Below are 12,360 nucleotides of genomic sequence, written 5' to 3'. Positions count from 1 at the left end.
AAATAATTACCCGTCCCGCCCCGCCTCGCTCAGCCTCCCAATTCCACCACATGCCATCTAAATCCAGGACGACAGGAAGAGACGGAAGTTGTAGAATTAAATTGTATGTAAAAAAGGAGTGAAAGGAAGTATAAAAGTGCAGCATGTATTTAAATACATGATGAAAGAAAGAAAGAAAGAAAGTAAGAAAGAGAGAAAGTGAAAGAAAGAAGAAAGAAACAAGAAAGAAAATGAAAAGATAGAAAGAAAGAAAGAAAGAAAGAAAGAAATAAAAAGAAAGAAAGAAAGAAAGAAAGAAAGAAAGAAAGAAAGAAAGAAAGAAAGAAAAAGAAAGAAAGAAAGAAAGAAAGAAAGAAGAAAGAAAGAAAGAAAGAAAGAAAGAAAGAAAGAAAGAAAGAAAAGAAAGAAAGAAGAGAAAGAAAGAAAGAAAGAAAGAAAGTCTCTAATGTCAATGTGTGTTGAATGAAAGCCCCCCTGTGAGGGGACATCTGTTTATAGAAAGAAAGAGAAAGAAAGAAAGAAAGAAAGAGAGAAAGAAAGAAAGAGAGAAAGAAAGTAAGAAAGAGAGAAAGAAAGAAAGAAAGAAGAAAGAAAGAAAGAAAGACAGAAAGAGAGAATGTCTCTTATGTCAATGTGTGATGAATGAAAGCCCCCCTGCGAGGGGACATCTGTTTATAGAAAGAAAGAGAAAGAAAGAGAGAAAGAAAGAAAGAAAGAAAAAGAAAGAAAGAAAGAAAGAAAAAGAAAGAAAGAAAGAAGAAAGAAAGAAGAAAGAAAGAGAAAGAAAGACAGAAAGAGAGAAGTCTATAATGTCAATGTGTGATGAATGAAAGCCCCCCTGCGAGGGGACATCTGTTTATATTTAAAAAGGCTGACCCCAAGGCCCCAACCTTGGCAGTCTTCAAATGTTCTGGGGTATTAAAAAATTTTATGAAAAAAAGAAAAAAAAAAAAAAAAAAAAAAAAAAAAAAGAAAAAAACACAAAAAAAAAATAAAAAAAAAAAAAGAAAAAAAAAATTGTAAATAAAATGTAAATAAAAAAATCAGCATGTAATAATTGTTTCAAATATTTTCATATTTTCAGGATAGCGATACCATGAAGAAAGTGACAGTGAAACCCGATAGCAGACGTTCCATGATAGCGACCATTAGTAATTAGCAGAGCTTAATTAAGGTATATTCCTTATAAAACTACCATTACCAAAATTGTATAATTAATTTCAGTTCTATTGCAAATTTGTGCATGTTTTGCAAACTATCATCAGATAGTCGCTGTTATATTCGCTTTTCATCTGTGGTCAAGCGTTTGTCAGTCCTTTTGTCCATTAATTATTGTTAATGTTACTTAATCTCAAAAAGAAGACAAGGAATTTAATAGTAACTGCAAATTTGATAGGAACTATTACAATAAACAATGTAATCTCCGGTTTAGATCAGCATATATGTTTTCCACCATACTGATTGTTTTCACTATTTCTCCCCAATGGCAGCTCCAGGATTATGACAACAACCAGGAGACAAATGATGGCAGACGTTCCTTGATAGTGACCATTAATGACGAACAGAGCTCCATTCAGGTAAATTTACTATTAAAACTCAAAGGAAAAGTTATATTTGAATTGTGAAATTAAACTGCAGTGATATTGCAGTGTCTAATTGTCCCCCTCCCTAACCCTCTTCAATTCCAACCAAATCCATTCCACTCCACACTATGATGGTTGGAAGATAAGTGGTAAAATCGAATTCCTTTTACAAGAAAAAAATATTCATTTTCAAAATACATCAAATATTTAAGTTGGCATTTAGGTCTAGAACATTTGGAAAAGGAAAGATAGGTTAAAATGAAGTATTTAAGAAGAAAAATAAAACAAAAACTTCACATTTTTAATAGAACATTAACTATAAAAATAGACAACAATGCATTGACTGGTCTTATTTATTAAATCATATGTTTACAACCATACTAATGATATCACTATTTTGACCCAAATAACAGATCCAGCATCTGGGCCTTTTGATCCATCAGGATAGTGACAACCATCAGGATTTGATTGAAAAATGGTTCTATGACAATCGCAATCAATTTCATCGTTTTTGTCTCTAACAGCGGCGCTCGCTCCAAAAGGATAAACGTACAATACTAGAGTGTTCTGGTATAGGGCGGGATTACTTTTCTAGACGGAAAGACAGAAAATAGGTAATTTGTCCCCGTAATTATCGGCAACCTTTCCGACTTATAGTTAACGTAGACACTTTAAAGGGTAGTGCTGTGCTGTTGGGGACAACTGCATTGAATTGACTGTGCGATTGCTGTAGAACCTTTGTCCTTCAATCAGAAAATGGAACTGTCATCACCAAAAGCCCGCCTGGATTACCATTGGGGCACCTGTGACCAAAATCCACAAGTCCAGGCTTGAAAGTTGCCTTCCAGTGCCAAATGAAGCGGAAAATTCGAAGGAAGGAAAAATAACGAACAAGAATCCTTTGTTACCAAAATGAGGTAGGTCAGATCTTGCTAATGAGGAGAAATGGGTTAGGAAATGTGAAAATGACATTAACGAAGGAATGTCAATGAACAAAGCACAGGTGAAAATGGAGGGAAAATGAAACTTGTTAAAATGAACATGTTTGACACAAAGGTGTGGTCCAATTATCAAATACATTATTCAGTTAAAAATAATGTGACAGAAGTCATTGCTGTTAGAATCATTATAATGAATATCTGAATTAAGAATTGAAGATCTTTAAGTTTCAGTTGGCATTCAAAGCCAAGATGAATGACGACTGGACACAGACGAATTCCATGAAGAGCATACTTTACGTTTCATGTTGAATTGTCTTAGATTGTCTCCCCCTTAATTGATATCAATATTCTCTGTTTTTGGTTAAAATTCGTTTCTGATATGGGGAAATAATCAAGGTATGAAGTTAATGAAAATTTTGATCAATTTTTGGTGGGGAATTCTACACAAGTTGGCACCCCCTACCTAAAAGTTTAACAAGATGATAAATCTCAAAAAAAAAAAATAAAGAATTCACAGAGTGAGATAGTGAGATGACCTTAAAAATCAAAACCAGTGTTCAGGTTGTCATTGTCCTATATATGTACTGAGATCAGCAGGTAGGTGTGACAAATAACGGGTTTTGATGTGACGGTTACATAATACACTTTTCCTTAGACTTTATCTATGTTTTTCTTGAGATGCAAACACCTTTGTTTATTTGTAAACAAAAGGGCTATGGAGGTTCCCTCCATGCAACACTAAATATTTCTATATTTTCATTAAGGTTGAATCTGTTTCTGTCTGGAATTGTCTCCCCTTAATTAATATCAATATCCTCTGTTTCTTTCTGATCAGAGAGATTACCAAATATATACTCAATATAAAACAAAAACTGATCGATACCATTTCAGTAATTAATATATGATAATTGCTAAAAATCAATTTCATTGTCAATTCACTGTTCATCTCTGTTTTTTCAGTTTGTCCCGCGGCTTGATGTTTGAGGGTGATATTTGAGTTCAGAAGAATTTGGTAAACATATAAAGTTCATAATTACAGGTAGGATATATCTAATTAGTGTACTTTACTTCTGAGGTAAAAACTGAATTATCATTTTCTGCTAATTACAGTTAGATTAGGTGAACACATCCTTTCTGGTAAATTCTATATATTTTCGTAAGTCTCCTTGCTTCTAATCATCACTTGTAATGTGGTCATTTATAAGATGATTCTATTTCTTATTATGTAGAATGTTGTTATAATTACAAGCTTTATACTATTTATCTGTGGTCCAGGTTCGTCCGTCCTTTTGTCCATTAACAATAATTGTAATTATTGTTCATGTTATTTCTCAAAAAGAAGACAAGGAATTTAATAGTAACTATGAATTTTGATAGAAACTTCAACAATAAACAATGTATTCACTGGTTTAAATCAACATATATGTTTTCCACCATACTGTTGTTTTCACTACTTCTCCCCAATGGCAGCTCCAGCATAGTTTGGAGACTTTTGCTGGCAATCCAAAATGGTAAGTATCTCAAAAGGATATCTCCATCAGATTAGTGACAACCATCAGGATAATGAGTCCGTGACATCATCAGGATAGCAACAACCGATGGCAATCATTCCTCGATAGGGACCATTTGTTGTATATGAATTGTAAAGTTCTATTGGGAAAATACGATCGATATAGGTTATCCTGACCAAATAAAGTATCATGTTAAATAATTTTAAATATTTTTCATTTGCCCTTCCAACATCCCTACCCCCATTCCCAATCCCAACCAGTGCCATCTAAATCCAGGACGACAGAAGAGAGATGTTGTAGAATGAAAATGTCTTTTTATAAGAAAAATATCCACAATGATTTTGAATTGTAATTGTATAACTGGAACCTGAATTAAAATTAACAAGCATCCAGAGGCGAGCTTTTTTATGATATTGTTATGATAATGATTAAAATAATTTTATTTTTTAATTAATTTGTTTTATTTATTATACTATATTTTTTTCATCGTAATAAGCAGGATAGTGACAACCACCAGGATAGTGACAACCACCAGGATAGTGACAACCGATGGCAGACGTTCCTTGATTGTGGCCATTAGTGATGAACAGAGCTCCATTCAGGTAATAATAGTCTTTATTTCCTCCAAACTGAATATTACAACATCCCATTATAATAATGTGTATGTAAATAAAGGCATAATATGCTATATTAAAATTATGAGAAAAACATTTTGCAAAACAATTTTGTTATTAAACATATAGTAGTAAGTACATCTGTTTTATGTTACATTTAGTCAGATTATAGAGATATTGACAAATGAATATTCAAGTAATTGGTGAATAAATAACTTTGTTAATAATATACAACTACAATTTAATAGATTAGTTACTGTAGACAGAGAACATGTTGTAAATATTTATTACACAGACCAAATTTTCGGAGGCTGCAGTATGTTAAGCGTTGTACCATTTAGTAACTTTTTATAGTGCTATCTCACTGGAGCATCTCACTAAAGATACCAAACAAGCACACCCAACCTTTTACATTATACTGACAACGTCAAACCAGTCCTCCCACTCTCTTTACCACTTTATAGACTATGGTGTCTTGGCCAGGGGTAAAAAAAGGGTTTGTGTCAAAGGAGGCTCGGAAGAAGCATTGTAGCACATTTATTCATTCAAAAGAAGAAAACCTATTTTTTCATCAAAACAGAAACCTCCATAATTTTAAAATAATGTTTAGTGTTATAATATAATCATATTAATATTGCAGAAGATAAAATTCTAAATTCTTTTCTCTGCTTTTATTTTCCAATTATACAATTACATGTAGTAATATTTTCCAAATAATGAAGAATTTTAGATTATAACAATAAAGACACGTTTGTTAATGTGATGGTTTAGTCTATAAGAGCCAGTAGGATCATTTTTAGCTCTTGCATTAACCAGTATATTTTTGAAAATCATTCTTATAATGAATAATCTTCCAAATTTCCTGCAGATAGCCATTGTAGTAAACAAACTATCTGATATCATGTCTTGTTTTTTGAGTACCTGTAACTTGTTTTCCAAATTTTGTTTTATAGAATATAGAAAAGTACAGTTCTTTAATCCTTATACTAACTCTACAAGACATTGACGAAAAACCTCCCAACTGACAGGACACAAACGACTAGACTGGACCGACATGGGAGGCGCGTACGAACTGACCCTATCATTAAAACTACTAATTCACATTCTCACTTCTAAGGACTTCTTTCCTATATTCTATAGTTAATAATATAAACATAAATTTCAAAATTGTATATATTATTGTTTAGTGATTAATTTGTTAGTTTAATGAAATAAAGTAAGTTAATTGAAAACAAAAAAATAAATTGAAAAATTTGATTGGAAATAAGTGTTAATTTCAAATTTTATTCTTCTACAAATACTGGTTTGAGCTATTATGACCATCTGTCTTGTAGACCAGAACAGGAAAATCATGGTAATACAATAATCATTGAATTATCAACATGATGGGAATTTTGACAGAAGACCAAGATGTAGCAAGAATTATAACATTATGTCATTGATAACGATTTTCAATTAAGCAGTTATCTTCCTTTTAAATATCACCTAGATGTCAATATTTTCAATCCTAAATTTATAACAGCATTTAATCAATAAACAAAAAATCACAAACTTAGATTATGGAGGTTATAACTGTTATTTTGAAATAAGTACATTTAATTTATGAATAATTTCAAAAGATGCACCCTGTTCAGCATAATTACATGTGTCGTTTAAGAGTTTGCAGAGCCTGCATTGAGGCATCTGTCAATAATCAAGCGTCTACACAAAACAAACCATAAGTTGTCTCCCTTATCATGAAGTTAAGACATGAACCTGCCATCTTAAGGAATCAACTTTATTTGTTTTCAATATTCTTTATAGCGAGACCGTATCATTGTAGTTTAATGTGCAATGTGTGATCATTTTGAGGCAGGTTCCATACAGTACTAGAACAGTATCTGAAATAGGAATTTCAGTAGTACATATTCACTGGGTCTCTTGATAATTTAACTATTTTGTACAATTGGTACTGTCTCCACAATATTATTATTATAAAATTCTAAACGTTCTAAATTAGAAAATATTTTGTCGAAGTACTGTCCCACAATCTATAAAGCTTATTATTTTGTTTCAAAACTATCAGGTTTTCATTTTAACATTTTAATGAAGCTAAAAATAATTATAATTTTTAACAAAAGTAGCTGAAAAAAATAACAACTTTTTTATAGTCATAAAAAATCAAGCACACTGACCCTCTATTTTCATGATTGTTTTAGAAACAACAACTTGTTTTCTTTTGAACTGCACTTTTTTCTGTGAAGCGCTGAATCTGTGAAAATTGTAAAAAAAAAAACCCCAAAAAACAAAAAATATTTTCATCTTCAAAATTTAACAGGTATAGGAGCAATATATATACAAGTTCAAATTCTATATTCTTTTCCTGTTTTCGGATTGTATAAGTTCTGCAAAAATTTAACATGCTTAGTCTTTCATAATAATAATTCAGTATAGAATGACCTTTAATGCCACCGCCACAATTCGCATCAAATAAGTATCTGATTCATACTATGTAAAAGCTCAAAACCAAGCACACAATCTGACTATCATATTCTTTTTATTCCATTGTCAACTTTGATATGAACTCCTTTTTCCAAAAATCTATACTAGAAAAACAGTTAAGTCTTAAAAAAAAAAAAAAAAAATCACCAGAGCATCCTTAAAAGCTTTAAAATATTTCAATACAATATACCTAATTATCAGATCATGGTCGGATTAGAATGTCAGTGGTCTGAAGTCTGTGAGAAATATGGCTTGTTGATTGACATTCGGACAAATGGCAAATTTCTGGATTTCTATAAATTCCAGATGTATGGTGTGATATCTACTTCTATATATACAGTCATTATAATTTAATCATCAGAATGTTTGTTTTAAGTTGCAAGTGTTCTAGTTCAATTTCAAAGAATTTTATTGACAAATATCAGAGATTTAAATATCAAAGTGATTAGACAGCATGCAGGCATTGTCTATATTTGTGCAGGAACTAATGGTGTTTTCTCTGTTGTAGAATTTGGAATGATTTCTGTGTATATAAGTTGCAATGTTCTAGACTTGGTGTAGGATCCTAGAGGACCAGCATACATTGGACCTAACTTTACGGAGATGTCCTATTTTGGAGGTTACAGTGTTTATACAGTGTCTACAGATGTTTCTTGGATGTCCACTGGGTGTTTATTCGTTTTAAGACTGTTTAATAAAGACTATCTTATTCGTTAATATTTAATAAAAACTATCTTATTCGGTCATGTTAAATATAAGGACTATCTTATTTGGTCATATTTTTTGTTTTTCGCGGCCTTCTTAAATCCAGCATTTGAAATCTTAAGCATTGAGTGCTGGTGCACCTCCTGCTAACCTGCACTGCAGGATTTTTCAGGTTGGGTGGCTCGCTTGGTTTCATAAAAAGACTTGGGACTCAGACATGTACATTATACTCGTCCATTAATACCAATCCATCAGCCTAATACAGCGTTCAAAAGAATGTCAGTCTTGTGTTCTTATTTCAATTAAAATATTTAGAAATGACATAATTCATATTCGGATAAGGTACGAAGCAGAACATACATATCTTGTCTACACTGTCGGAGTAACTTCTTTGGCCAAACTTAATTTAGATCTTAAAGACATTTGTTTATAAGTATCCAGTGTAATCTTGATCTTTATAAACGAATGTCGTGTGTAATCCGTGTCTCTCTGTTTTACTATCTGATGCAGGGAGAGTAAACTCGCGCGCTAATTAGGACGACGGCGGGAAGCATAAGACGACCCGCGTTATGAAAATCAACATTTATTTTAACTTCGAAACAAAATTGCCAATTCAATTTTAAAGTAAATAGTCTGGCAAAGGAAAACTAAAGTCTGTAATATTAGTGCTAATAATATATCCAGTATAATTTCTTAAGAAATAGAAAAATAAAATTTCCATCAAAATTGATCTGCACACGAAGAAATTAATTTACATTATAGGAATCCTAAACCGTCCTATGTCTGTGTCACAGGGACCTGGCACAAATTTTTTTTACTAACAGTATACATATATATACAGTGCTTTTCCATAAATTCAATGGTCAACACTTAACAGATGTTTACTGTTATTTTGATATACTATACAAGGACTTTTGGAAGGCCAATGAGTGCTTTTAGACTGGTTTTCTTTGTCAGACTATTTCACTTTACATGTGCGGTTCTTTCAAATGTTGCAGTGTTAATAAAGGTCTAGGTATATTTCTCCTTGATGTGCAATTTCTATCTATTTCGCCTTTTTTAAAAAGGAAGAAAGGACCTAAAATGATAATTTCTAACAATATTCTGGGTTTGTGTCAAAGGGACTCCTTGTATCCACCATTTGAACGTATTTTTGATTTTTTAAACATTTTTGCTAATGAAAAAGAATTCATTCTTTATTATGCCCCGCGAAACGCGTTCAAATATTTTTTGGGACCAATTACAACTTTCTATAGACACTGCCTTCCAAGAAACTCCACACATCAGTGGTCTCACATCTGTATAGTTGGCGATATAAATGTTGACCTTTTAACTGTCGGAAATTCACACAAAATCTACGATATATTGTCCATACATTTCACCTCACCAATGTCATTGATAGACCGACAGTGTAGCGCTCACAAAGAAATTAATAGAAATAGGGACTGAATGTTAAGCTAGCAAATTAGATATAGGCGGAAAATTGCTAAATTGGTTGAAAAATTACATCAGTAATCGGAAACAGCATGTTTTTGTAGGAGATAGTAAATCTTCCGTCAAATCTACAAATTCTGGTGTCCCCCAAGGTTCAGTATTTGGTCCGTTCCTTTTTATATTGTATATTGATGATATTTCTGACAACCTCGAAAGTCTGTCTAAATTATTTGCTGATGATACTTCCTTGCTATGCTCTGGGCCATCAATTTTGGAAATAGAAACTAAAATTAACGATGACCTTATGAAAATTCAAATTTGGGCAAATAAATGGTTGGTAACTTTTAACCCCCAAAAGACGGAGGCTTTACTTATTTCTAATACGGAACATGATCACCTAATCGATATCAAATTCAATATTGTAAGTGTAGATTTTGTAGATAACCATAAGCACTAGGAGTGACTTTGGAGGCTAATTGTAAATGGAATCAAAGCAGAAAAATTAGAAAAAAGACATGTTTGTCCCCCAGTCCTGGGGAATAGGGGGGGGGGGGGGCAATTGTAATTTCATTACCATTATTTCCAATATTCAGATTTTCCTTGGATACTGGTATCTTACCAAAACAGTGGAAATTAGCTTTAGTCATGCCATCCTTTTAACAAGGGAGATAAGCATAATTCTACTTACTATAGGACTATATATAAAACTTTTAAGTACAATAAGAAAAGTTTTTGAAAGATTTGTAGTCAAATATCTAAACAATTACTTACTTCATACTTCACTCATATACAAATATCGGTCAGGTTTTCAACCTGGACATTCTTCATCTCACCAACTTATTGAAATCTACCATTCCCTATGTGAAAATATTGAAAAAATGCACTCAACATGTTTAGTTTTCTGTGATATTTCGAAAGCATTCGATCGTGTGTGGCACAAGGGACTGAATGTTAAACTAGCAAATTATTGTATAGGCGGAAAATTGCTAAATTGGTTAAAAAATTACATCAGTAATCGGAAACAGCATGTTTTTGTAGGAGATAGTAAATCTTCCGTCAAATCTACAAATTATGGTGTCCCCCAAGGTTCAGAATTAGGTCCGTTCCTTTTTATATTGTATATTAATGATATTTCTGACAACCTCGAAAGTCTGTCTAAATTATTTGCTGATGATACTTCCTTGCTATGCTCTTGGCCATCAATTTTGGAAATAGAAACTAAAATTAACGAAGAACTTATGAAAATTCAAAATTGGGCAAATAAATGGTTGGTAACTTTTAGTAACCCCCAAAAGACGGAATCTTTACTTATTTCTAATACGGAACATGATCACCTAATCGATATCAAATTCAATAATGTAAGTGTAGATTTTGTAGATAATCATAAACACTTTGATCCACATAATCCACATTGATAATATATGTAACAGGTAAGTGTTAGTCAAAAACTTAAATATACTCTTAATAAACAAACTTTAATAAAAATGTACAAGTCATATATTCGGCCACTGTTTGAATACTGATGCTAGGTTTGGGATGGGTGCTCTTTTAGTGACGCAGAGTAAATTAGAAAAACTTCAGCATCAATCTGCGTTGGTCTACCATCTGCTAGCCAATATCAAATTCACTATTTGGAAAAGCGGTCCTAGAACACTTACTTTCCGCCTAGAAGTAGATAATATTTTACAAACAAAATATCACCAACTACTCTAGTCCATTGTGGACCCCCACTAGTAAATCAGAAAAATTTCCTTTATTCTTCGAATTAACAACTGGAAAGCTCTCAAATATACTGTCGTAACGAACTTTAATACAAATGAAAGGTTAGGATGGGTGCTCTTTTAGTTTACTCAGAAAAGATTAGAAAAACTTTGGCTTAAATAACTATAAATATTACTGCGGTCTAGAAAGCGTGTCTTGCACCACTTACTTTCCGCCTAGGAAAACTATTTTACAAAACAAAATAACACCCCAAATACCTCTATTCATTGTTACCCCCACTTGTCTCAGAAAATTCTTCCTATAATCTTCGAAAATGCTAACAACTTTAACTTTACCTAAGCTTCTGTCTCCAGCTCTCAAACGTATCGTTTTTTCCATCCACAATCGACACTTTGGAACCTACTAGAAATTAATATGAGAAATAATATTTTGTATACTGTAACGTTTTTTAAAAAACTCTCTAAAATAATCTTACGAAAGTTGCCATATTTATTATTCTATTGGGAAAAGAAAAGCAAATATAATGCATGCCAGATTAAGAAATAGATGCAGTACCTAAAAATGATTTATTCCGCTCTAATTTAATAGATTACCAGCAATGCCAATGTAGGGCATCCCATTGAGGATGCCATCACTTCTTCTTTACATGTAATAATTACGCTGACCAGAAAATATAATTATTGCGAACATTAAAACAACTTCATTTCCTTTAGACCTGACAGCTTACTGACTAACATGGAACGTCAAGATAATTATCTATTGAAGGAAATGATAACATTACAATATGTTCAGAGCAACTGATCAAACAGTATATAACTGACTGTAAAAGGTTTTTTTTTACCCCCATCTTTACTTCTCTTTACATTTCCTATTTATTAATATGGGAATCTATTAAACACAAGAGGGCCCAGAGGGTCCTGTATTGCTCACCTGGTTTGTATTGACATAGTAATGTTTCGGAATACAGGTTTCATTGTTTCTTTTTCTGACGGAATTTTAATAATTAACCTCTTAAATCCACTATTGGGCACCAACCCCTCCTGCCTCCCCAGGGGTTGTCAGGAGCCAAAATTTATAAATATCACCTATGGTTGTTTGTGGCATGCAAAATATTGGTTACATTCCATTCAAGAAACACTATGACTAGTTGACGATTTTAAAGGATTTACCTCTATTTTCCACTATTTGGGTTCGCCGCCCCTCTTGTCCCCGGGGGGTCAGAGCCAAAATTTATACAAGTTCTGTTTCCCCCTCCCCCAAGAATGTTTGTGGCTAATTTGGTTACATTCCATTCACATCTCTATGGCTAGTAGCGATATAAAGGATTTACCTCTATTTCCCCTATTGGCCCCCGCCCCTCCTGCCCCCG

The 12,360-nt window shown here is 32.6% G+C and overlaps 1 long non-coding RNA gene across 7 annotated transcripts; it reads left to right on the top strand.

The window, feature by feature from the left end:
- Nucleotides 1-383: 383 nt before the first annotated feature.
- On the top strand, nt 384-8,112 carry LOC138311292 (uncharacterized). 7 transcript variants are annotated; one of them, XR_011206558.1, is made up of 8 exons: nt 386-1,174; nt 1,491-1,577; nt 1,997-2,197; nt 2,337-2,500; nt 3,485-3,563; nt 3,995-4,035; nt 4,532-4,637; nt 7,639-8,112. It is a non-coding gene; the product is annotated as an uncharacterized lncRNA (long non-coding RNA). The 7 variants fall into 7 exon arrangements; XR_011206556.1 differs by adding an exon at nt 2,750-2,828 and having other exon boundaries at nt 1,997-2,500; XR_011206554.1 differs by having other exon boundaries at nt 384-1,174; nt 1,997-2,828.
- The last annotated feature ends 4,248 nt before the right edge of the window (nt 8,113-12,360 follow it).

This window comes from Argopecten irradians, unplaced genomic scaffold, assembly GCF_041381155.1.
Source record: "Argopecten irradians isolate NY unplaced genomic scaffold, Ai_NY scaffold_0017, whole genome shotgun sequence".
NCBI lineage: Eukaryota > Metazoa > Mollusca > Bivalvia > Pectinida > Pectinidae > Argopecten > Argopecten irradians.
The sequence above is the reverse complement of the archived record's forward strand: the minus strand, read 5'-3'. Positions and strand labels throughout refer to the sequence as shown.